This window comes from Mytilus californianus, unplaced genomic scaffold (genome assembly GCF_021869535.1).
Source record: "Mytilus californianus isolate M0D057914Y unplaced genomic scaffold, xbMytCali1.0.p SCAF_1, whole genome shotgun sequence".
In the NCBI taxonomy this organism is placed as follows: domain Eukaryota; kingdom Metazoa; phylum Mollusca; class Bivalvia; order Mytilida; family Mytilidae; genus Mytilus; species Mytilus californianus.
This window is the reverse complement of record NW_026262581.1, coordinates 130,945,145-130,956,386: the sequence shown is the minus strand read 5'-3', so window position 1 is coordinate 130,956,386 and position 11,242 is coordinate 130,945,145.

The window sequence follows — 11,242 nt, the reverse complement described above, 5'->3', positions numbered from 1 at the left end:
TTGGACCATGACCATATGCGTATATACTCATATGGTCCGGGTAATTTACATGATGAACGTTGAAAAGGTGGCCGATAAATTAGAGATTCTTAAAATGAAATTTTTGACTAATTCAATCATATGGTAACCACTGTTACAATGATTAATGGATAAAGTGAATTTTACTTCATTTTTCATTATGGAAAAAAAATCCAAGAAATATCCACATTTGTAAATGAGCAATGAAGACAATTGCTTAACTCACAGGAGCTTTGGTCATTGAACACTCTTTCTTTTCTTTATCTAAATTTATGTTGGTGTTTACATTTGTTTTTATTAAAAACAAAATCTTAAATATTTCAAAATGTTTTAGTTATTTAATGTGTTCTTAATTGTTCCTATTCATACGATCTTATAATAACAGTAAGATCATACGAATAAGAGCAAGAACACATTAATTAAATAAAAATAAGCAGAAATAAGAAGAAATTGTGTTTCTAAAATAATAATTTAAACACTAAGGAAAAAGGAAAAAAAAAAACATCGTGGTTTCACTTACGAACGAAAAAGTCGACAGGATAGATGCGCTTTAACTCTAGCGAAGGCAAGATAACAGATGCACCAAGATTCAGACAATATCAATTTGTAATAAACAAAGAAATTCAGTTAGAAACGTGTGCCGTTTAGGTTCGGAGAATGAGATGTGTGTTCCTACGAAGAAAGGTTTTTTTTTTATTTTAAAACTACCTATATGGTCTCAATACTCATATGGTCCGGACCGTTAATAACCAAACGAGTATAATACTCATATGGTCTGACCATACGCGTATATGGTCGGACCATATGAGTATACGGATATTGTCATGACCATACGCGTATGGTCCAAATACTCATATGGGCCGGAACATCTACAATAACAGGTCACCTTACGGCCTTCAACAATAAGCAAAACACTTTACGTATAGTTATCTATATAAGAGTCCCAGTAAGACAAAGTGTGAAACAATTCAAAAGAGAAAAACCAACAGACTAATTTACTACAACAATAAAACAAATGACAAAAGCACAAGAGCTGATATAAGAGTACAAATATATAGATAAACAATATTCTCTCAGACTCAAATGCCAATCACTACATATCTAACGGATTTAGTGTAAAGATGCCATATGCCGTCTGAGAAAAGCAAAAGTAAATAGCAATACTTATGAAAATAAGAAGATGTGGTATGGTTGCCAATGAGAGTTCAAATGAAGTGGATATAAGCAATTATAGGTAACCGTACGGCCATCCACATTGAGAAAAATCCATACAGTATAGTCCGCTATAAAAGGCCCCGATATAAAACAAATGTGAAACAATTCAAACGAGAAATCTATATTCATAATTCATAATAATACAATTTACGAAAAACAAATGTGACAGACATGAACCAACGACAAACACTGAATTGTGCTCCTGACTTGAGACAGGCACATACATAATGTGACGGGGTTAAACATGTTTATGAGCGTTCAACCCTCCCCTAACCTAAGACAGTGGTGTAACAGGACAACATAAGAACAAACTGTAAAAATAATTTGTAATTGGCTTAACTCATTGCTATTTGTCATTTACTGTAACGATTTAAAAATCGTCAAGCTATACGGTGGTGTATTGTTACAAATCAGGATATTCTGATTTTGATTTCCCTTTTCTCTGGTTTGTCCGTTTTAATTGTTTGGGCTGCTTAATCAAGTAACGTGTAGATTGCCAACCTATATTTTATTTGTGTCATGTCATTGCTGACATGTTCTATTTTTTCCATATCATTACTTTACTTGTATTTTCATCACACCAAATTCAGTGAATTTTATATCTTTCATCAGGAATTATCATTCTGTGTTAAATGACATATTTTCCTCTATCTTATCGCACTATACATCTATAATTTTGTTAGAACGTTTGTTCTGACTTCCTTATTGTCCTTGAATTTGATCTGCACTGATATGCAAGGTATTTGAGTCTAGATGAAATCTGATATTTAATTTCAAACAAAAGTGGACTTTTCATATAATTTCACATGATATTATATAAAAAATGAAGCAGTTAACACAGAGGGGTTATGTGATATTCATCAATTATAAGGGAAAAAAGCAGAATGATAAATAAAAAAACAGAAATCCCCACGCAAAAGTAAGGACACGCAATAAATATGTTATACAGATTTTTTTCTTTTAACTGACTTAACCACGGTTACCTGCGATTTGATTTTCTTTCGTTCTCAGATCATCAGTTTTTCTTTTCATAACTACTCTGGGCGAAAACATCAACACATCATCATAACGGCTAGGGTACATGCAGATGCCATTGGTCAGACAGATCAAAATCTACAATACACGATCGCAAAATTTATTGTATATCAATGGCAATTGGAAAATCACACAAAACTCTTATTTACACGATACCAAAACAATTGTTTAATGGCAACGCAGGGGTTATTTTATCTGTCGTACTGATAGCCCGTTATAGGGTGTGTTTATAGATATATAAAGCCAGTTCAATGTAATGTTCAGAAATTAACCTACAATCGTTAGAAAATATACACAATATAAAAAAAATCAATTACCCGAAAAACTGGGTAAAGTTTTATTCAAAGAATAAATATTGTGGGACCACAAATCCCATGTTTTCAATAATATTAGAATCAGAAAAGTGTAACACTTTTAGACCGAACTACCAAAAAAAAAAAACACAAAAGACCATTTCGACCTTTTTTTCTTGTCCGCCACTTTAGGATGTGATGTAGTTAAATCAGATTATTAACACATTGGTAAACTTATTGGTTAAACGATTCGATGGGCCTGTGTAACGAGAGACACGTTTTCAAGGTCTTATATCTTTAGATACAAGCATGGTAGTCTGAACTTTACTACGATTGTATCCTATTCTCTATTATACATTTTAACTGAGTCTGTTCTCACACGGCGGGTGATGCATGGATTAAAGGAGAAGCTTACTATGTTAACGCACCTGATCCCTTTCCTTTTGTAGTTCTTGAGATTCACAGAGTTTTTGCACATTATTTGTTCACTCGTAATGGATAACGACATTTGAATATCTCTATACTATTATTTGTCTCTTATTTTAATCCTTTCAACATTTTTTTTATCTTTTTAATGTACAGTTGGATAATCCTTTCAACAGTTTTTTCATCTTTTTAATGTACATCAGGATGTCCTTCACTGTTGAAAATACAGTCATATGAATAAAGTAGATATAAAACCTTAATAGTGAATACGTCTTCTTTTCAGACTTCGCAGACTTTTGTTTAAACTGGAATTAAGACATAATTATGACTATCATGGTAATTCAGGGTTTTATATTTATGTTGAAGACATGTTTTTGCGACTATTTTCGGATGAGTCTGGTGTTGATGGTTGTTGTGGTCTGTTAAACTGATCAATATCTTTGAAGATTTCTGTTATATATTATGCAAGTGTATTTCAAACACAATACAACAATGATAGCACGTAAGATGTATTAGGATGTGATATATATAAATACTTTCAATACATGAACGATTTTCAACGGACCCAAGATTTGATTCACTTAAGTTCAGGTGTCCCGGTTTCAATGCTCTCGTTTTTTTTATTTATTTTGAGGTTTTTCTAACTTCTATTTATAAACACAGCTAAAACCTTTTATTACAAAAGAAAACACAATGATTTAAGTATTTGCACATTTAAATTCCATTTAACATGTATATTACTTTTATTTTATTACGTGTATGAAATGTCACATGAAAATATATCACACCGAAAAGTGAAATGTGGTAGTTTTATGTAAAGCAATATATCTATTTTTTTTTCAAAATATACACTATAAAACACTTCTCAAACGAATCCCTAAAAATAGCAAAAACATTTTCCATTTAAATGGCAAATTGTTCATTAACTTTAAACAACAATAAACAGGCCTTTTTTTTTCTATTCTACGTCTAAACATCATCTTAATTGCTTTAAATATGAAGTCCTCACTAACGTTTTTAATGTTTCAAACTTTGTTATCATAGGAAATATCCGTGGACGATGTGGAATAAAGAAAACAAAAGTATAATGTAAACACGAAGTACATAAAAATAACCATATTTTTATTTGACTTGATAATTATCAATTTATCAAAAGTATATTAAAGGATTTATAATGTTCAAAACCTTATCCTTTGTTGCGCCTTCATAAAGCCTAGCAGAAGTATAATTTTAAATTTGTCCATAATTTCTGACATTGATATTGAAAAAAACAAACCTAATTTTCCTTGAACTGAAAATTCTAGGTTCAGATTCGATCCCTGTGGCCAAGTAGTTAAATGAGACCTAAACATTGTCCAAAACAAGAAAGTTACCCCTTTGGTATCTTGCCCCGCATCATTTTATGATTTTTTGAAGAAGAGACCGGAATTTGGCCCACCTTTTAATCTTAACTGAAGGAGTGTCTTAGTGTCATCACTAATTACCTCTCGTTTCACTGCAAAAACTAATTAGGCATATAATTTGGTACACCAGACGCGCGTTTCGTCTTTATTATCAGTGGCGCTCGAATCAAAACAGTTAGAAGACCATATCAAGAGCATTAAAAACCGAGGCACCGAAGAAAGTTATTAAAAATCTTCGTTAAAAATGGACGAGTCTTCTTGATAATCTGATTTAATGGTAATGAACATTTCGAAAGTAACTTTAACCGTTATCGAGACTAAAAACATATCAAATTCTCTCTAAAGGACTTGTGATCTGAAGCCGCTGATAAAGCAATCAACAATTAACGTTCGGTTGTTTAAGAAATAATTCTTTCATGCCATGCTCTTTGCTCATTTTAACATGGGTAGGCATTATATTTGTCAATTTCTTTATACCGAGCGTCAGCGAGGTGTAAAATGTTGACAAATAAAATGCCTACCCTTGTTAAAATGAGCATAGAGCATGGCATGATAGAATTATTTAGATTCTAATGGGAAAATTTTGAACTTTTGTACTTCGAAGCGGACCTATAATACACTCTCGAAAGGTAGCCATTTTGATTTGATGAACCAAAAATGTTATAGAAAATAAACAGTTTAACGATAAAAAATGAACAGATACATTTAAACTTACTTTTAAAATGATTTTATTTAATAACACAAATGTCCATTTTGATCTCCGGTGTTATAATTTAATTTTGGATGTAACACGTCTTCTGATTGGCTGAACGTTTTTTTGTCTATCAGCTCATAGACATAATTTTGTCATGTGACCGTGACGTCATCAATGTTTTTTCTTCAAGATTTACTCCTTTAAAATGGAATTAAGAATTGAATCATAAAGAATGACTGTAATATTTTTTCTTTCTATTCGAAATAACCTAAAAAATGTGGTGCACACTTTTAAATAACCCGCTACGCTACGCGCGTTATTCAGTGTGCACCACATTTCTGATGATATTTCTTCATAGACAGACAAAATATTCCAGTCATTCCTTAATTATATCAATTTTCCCCCCACGCCAGTTTTTCCCCGGGAAAAAACTGGCATGATCTCATTTTTCCCCCGCGAAAATTTTGGTTCATTGCCATTCTTCCCCCGCGGAAAGTTGACAATACATATACATATAGCCACTTTCCCCCCATGCCACTATTTCCCCAATAAAATTGCGCGGCCATTCATTGCATAAATTTTCCATATTTTCTTAAGAAATGATTGATGTATGGAATGCTCAAATAATCTGCTTTTCGGCTTTGGTTACATAGAAGAAATGTTTGGTACAAATTGTGTTCGATTTATCGACACGCGTGTCACTAGAAAGGTCTGAGGCGGGGCACCTATTACAGGGGTGCCGTTAGCATTTAAAAAATACCCCCATTCATATATAGACTATTTCCAAAAAATATACTTATCTGCAAAAGTCATACTGCTGTTGTCCAAACACTTCGTCGGGTATATTTGGCATAAACATCAAATGCTTTTTGTTTTGTTTTTTCTGCATTCAAATTCTGTACATTTTTTCTGTGCATTATTTGTTGTTGTCATTTTGAGAATTTGGTGCTGATGAGATCTGATGACGGAGCTTTGATGTCTTCCGTTTAATTAATCCACAACTTTTTTAAAACTCGGACCGATGTATAAGTTGATATATTGTCAAGATACATATTGAAAAAAGAATATGTTGAAGGATTGTTATCGAAACAAATATCTACCAGAGCCTAAAAGGGGTGAATTTCAGCAACTATAAGTCACATTGTAAGACCTTCAACAATAAGCAAAACCCATACTGTATAGTTAGCTATAAATGGTTTCACAATGTAAAAATGAAACAAATTTAACAAGAAAACCAACGGCCTTATAACTGCTAACCAATAAATTGATAACAAATATGACAGATAACAAACGACAACCATAAGTTACTGACTCTTGACTTGGGACAGACACATAAAAATTGTGGCTGGGGTAAAACATGCTTGTGAGCGCTAAATTTTCCCCTTACTTGGAACATTGGCTTAACAGCACAACAAAAAGGCACACTGTAAAAACTAGTTGAAAAGCGCTTACCTCATAAGATCGACACAAAGCAACAAAAAAAAAAAACAAAAAAAAAAAAGCAACAAAATTACAAAAAGATACAAAGTATCTATCTATAAGAGTACTCGCAACTACTGAAAAGGAGAAGCGGAAGATGCCAAAGGGATCTTCAAACTCGAAAGTCGCATCCAGAGAGGCGGACTTTGCGAAATTTGTTATGTCCTTTTGGTCATACAGCTCTTCAACTGTTTCGGTTCTAATACATCCTTGGCTTTCAGATATTAGGCTATGAGCGTTCTGGTGAAGGTAAATCCAGAAAATCGTTTCGGACGCATGAAGTGTTGCTTTCATATTTTACAGCACTCGGTCGATACCGCTGCTTGTGGACTATCCGTCCCCAAGGATATCATCAGCTCAGTAGTCAGTACTTCGGTATTGCCATGATTTATAACAAACCTTTCGTTAATTGTCCGTTTAGAAATTTAGAAATTATAAAGAAACTGACCAACACGAAAACCACCACAAAACGTGGATGATCTCAGGTGCTAAGGAAGAGTAAGCAGATCCTGCTCCTCATGTGGCATCTGTCGTGTTGTTCATGCAAGTACAAATTAAGCGATAAGTCTAATTCGGTGATGTCCCATTCGATGAAAAGAGGACGGGATTGTTGTTTCGACATTTGTACATATCCGGCGTAATTTGTGAAATAGAAAGTCTATAACGGTCAACCAACTCGTGATGGTGTCCATGAATTTATTTAAATTTATTTAGTGAAAACTAGTTCAAAGTCCATTACAGCTGAGTTTCGTAGAACAGTTAGTGTTGTCAAATGGAATTGGGACATTAAATCAAACCACTGTTGTCAGTAGAGAGTATTAAGGTGACGTGTTTTCATCCTTTTCCGTTTGTCTTTTTAGATAGTTGTTTCATTGGTAGTTATACAACTTCTCCTTATTTTTCTTTATTTTACTATATCTTCATATGCATGACTATTTAACAGGTATATTGTCAAAGCAAAATGATAAATTGCATTGTTTTCAGTGTTAGTTCATGTAAAGAGTCTTCTTGTACAGCATCAATAAATGTATATCTAATGACCTTGATCTAATGTAAACATATAGTTGTTCATTGAATGCGGTTGAACATGATACCATGAATTGTGTACTTGATACTTTTGGTAACATACAAGTTGAAAGTATTGGGCCATGTGATGCGTTTACGATGGAACAAAAACGAGACTGAATTCAACAGGCATAAACACATAAGGCATGCATACTCATTCCCGGAAAACAAAATAAGAAAGAATTCAAATTTCCTTTTTGATAACACATTATCATAGACATAGCAAAATTTTCATGACACAATAACAAAATTCAGGCTATGCTGGTGGTAGGTTTCATATTCCTGGTCTCGGGGAATTTCACTTACTCTTCCCTAAATATTGACAGTGATCGAGACTTTTTTGCGTGATGTAGCTTTATTTTTGCTATAAACTTTTGAAATCCAATAACAAACTTTGACTGAACTCCTTTTATCCGGGTTAAGTGTCTGTTACTCTTATAGTATTCATTACACCATTTTTGAAACGTTTGTAAAGTGAATGCAAAGTGGACTGGAAAGACAAATACGGGTTGATGTGATTTGCATAATTTAAACATATATGGGTCAATGCCACTGCTGTTGGAGGTTTCTTCCACGAGGAAATCACCAGCCCAGTAGTCAGCACTTATGTGTTGACATGAGTTATCATTGATATGGTCATGATTATAAAATAGCTGTTTTTAAAACTTTAATTTTTTGACATACCAAGGATTTTCTACCCAGGTATACATTACTATAGCTGGATTTGGAAAAACCTATCGGAATTTTAGGCCGCAATGCTCTTCAACTTCGTACTTTATTTGGCCTTTTAAACTTTTTTGATTTGAGCGTCACTGTTGAATCTTTTGTACACGAAACGTACGTCTGGCTTACAAAATTTTAAACGTTGTATCTATAATGATTTTTGTCGAGCCTGCGACTTTTGTCGCAAAGGCGAGACACATCGATCCTACATTCCGTCGTCGTCGTCGTCCGTCGTCGTCGGCGGCGTCCACAAATATTCACTCTGTGGTTAAAGTTTTCAAATTTTAATAACTTTCTTAAACTACCCTGGATTTCTACCAAACTTGGACAGAAGCTTGTTTATGATCATGAGATAGTATTCAAAAGTAAATTTTGTTGAAAAAAAAATCCTGTTTATCCATATTTTACTTATAAATGGACTTAGTTTTTCTGCCAGTTAATGTTACATTCACTCTGTGGTTAAAATTTTCAAAATTCTAATAACTTTCTTAAACTATCCTGGATTTGTACCAAACTTGTACAGAAGCTTGTTTATGATGAAAAGCTAGTATCTAGAAGGACATTTTGTAAAAAAACATTTTCCTGTTTTTCCGTATATTACTTATAAATGGACTTAGTTTTTCTTCCAGTTAACATTACATACAGTCTGCAGTTTAAGTTTTTAAAACATTTATTAGATTCATAAACCATCCTGGATTCTTACCAAACTTGAACAGAAGCTTCTTACAATCAAAAGATAGTATCTAGAGGAAAATTTAATAATAATTTCCCCATTTTTGTTGAGCCTGCGACTAACAGCAAAAGTAGACGAGACACTGGGTTCCACGGAACCCTTACGATTTTTTTTTATATATAGAGCATAATAATATTTTACATGATCTTAAAGTCTGAACCTGAAGATAATCACATTTAGTTAACAGATATTGATCTGCCACTGCCATTTTGGTCTGAGACGATTTATCAGGACTCTTCAATGAATTGTAATATAATCATAGTCGTTCAATGTATCAAGTATATTTGACAAGGTGGTCCTCTAACAATTGTGCAAATTCTATGACCTTACCGTACACTTGTGAAAACACGGTGTAGATATTGTCTCTTCATATACTATAACATTGGGTATACCATTGAGTATTATCGCAAACCTTGAAATGACAAATGTGCCATGAAATAATACGAGGATGATGGAGTATATTTCAACTTGTCGAAAAATCTGATTACACTACTAGGTCAAATTTCTTTAAATATGACGACCCTGCATGGGATTTTTTTTTATTTCCTCCATTTTATAACGCTATGCTTTGTTGATGATAATATCTTGTCTATTAAATATGTCACTATTATTTTTTGCTTTGTTTGTTGGTAAAATGTGCACCTAATGCTTCCTTTTTAATATTTAAAGTTCAAAGAATATTTACAAATTATTTGAAATACAACGAAAAATTCTGGCGCTGAAGATCTTTAAGAGTGATGTGAATAAAAAATACACTATAAATTGATGTCTGTATAATCTTGATAGTTTCGTGGGGAATTTATTCAAATGAAGATCATCAATCTATGTTGGAATAAAGGCAACAGTAGTATACCGCTGTTCGAAACTCATAAATCGATAGAGATAAAAACAAATCCGGGTTACAAACTAAAACTGAGGGAAACGCATCAAATATAAGAGGAGAACAACGACACAACAAAAACACAACATTAAAAATGTAACACACACAGAAACGAACTATAATATAACAATGGCCATTTTCCTGACTTGGTACAGGACATTTTAAGAAGAAAATGGTGGATTGAACCTGGTTTTGTGGCATGCCAAACCTCCCGCTTTAATGGCAACGTCAAACACAACACCAAAACGACAACATCACATGACAGGACCACAATACAAATAAATGGGAGAACATATAGGACCGTAAAAGAAACACACGAATAATAGCTAACAAAAGGTACTAGGCTTAAAATTCAATACGCCAGACGTGCGTCTCGTCCACACAAGACCATCCAGTGACGCTCAGATGAAAAAAGCTTGAAAGCCAAAACAAGTACAAAGCCGAAGAGCACCGAGGACCAAAACTTTCAAAAAGTTGCGCCTAACACGGCCAGGGTTTTCTGCCTGGGACAAGAACATCCTTATTATTTAGAATAATTTATAATTTTGCAAACAGTAAATTTTATAAATTAAATGACTATATAATAGATATACATGATAAAACCGAAGTGGGGACTAACTACAGAATAAAAACGGATACATTACATAAAACAACTTAATCCAACAAAACCAATAAAAATACACAGCCGAGTTAGCCAAAGCATCAACGCACAAAGTGACGTTACATTAGAAATTCTAAAAAAAAAACCACACAAAGTGACGTCACATTTGAATTTGTAAAAATATTTCCCAAAAATAAGATAGGATTAGGATTGATTCAAGATTAGATTTGTAATACTGACATTACACTTATTAATAACTATGAAAATTACAATACTTATTAATATCAAATAGTGGTAGTAATTAGATAATTAACTGTATTATCTAGCTATGTCGGTGTTTCTTCTGAATCAAACTGTAAACCAAATATATCGTATAAATTTCGTTGAACCAAGCTAAAATCTAATAAATGAAGGGGGTGATTAATTATCTTTACCATAACACACGAATATAACAGAAAAGACGTTAAGACATTTGACAAAATCCGACGAGAATAACAAATATAACATAAAAATTAAATACATGAATTTGGGATAGAAAGGTACCGTGACACGTCTTATAGCAATGCGGTTTCACACTTAGCAAAACAGTCACAATCGGGAATAAGTCACGTTCGGTAATTAAAAGATCAGACGACGTAATGACAAACCACAATCTAACACGTGGTAAAAATGTCCTT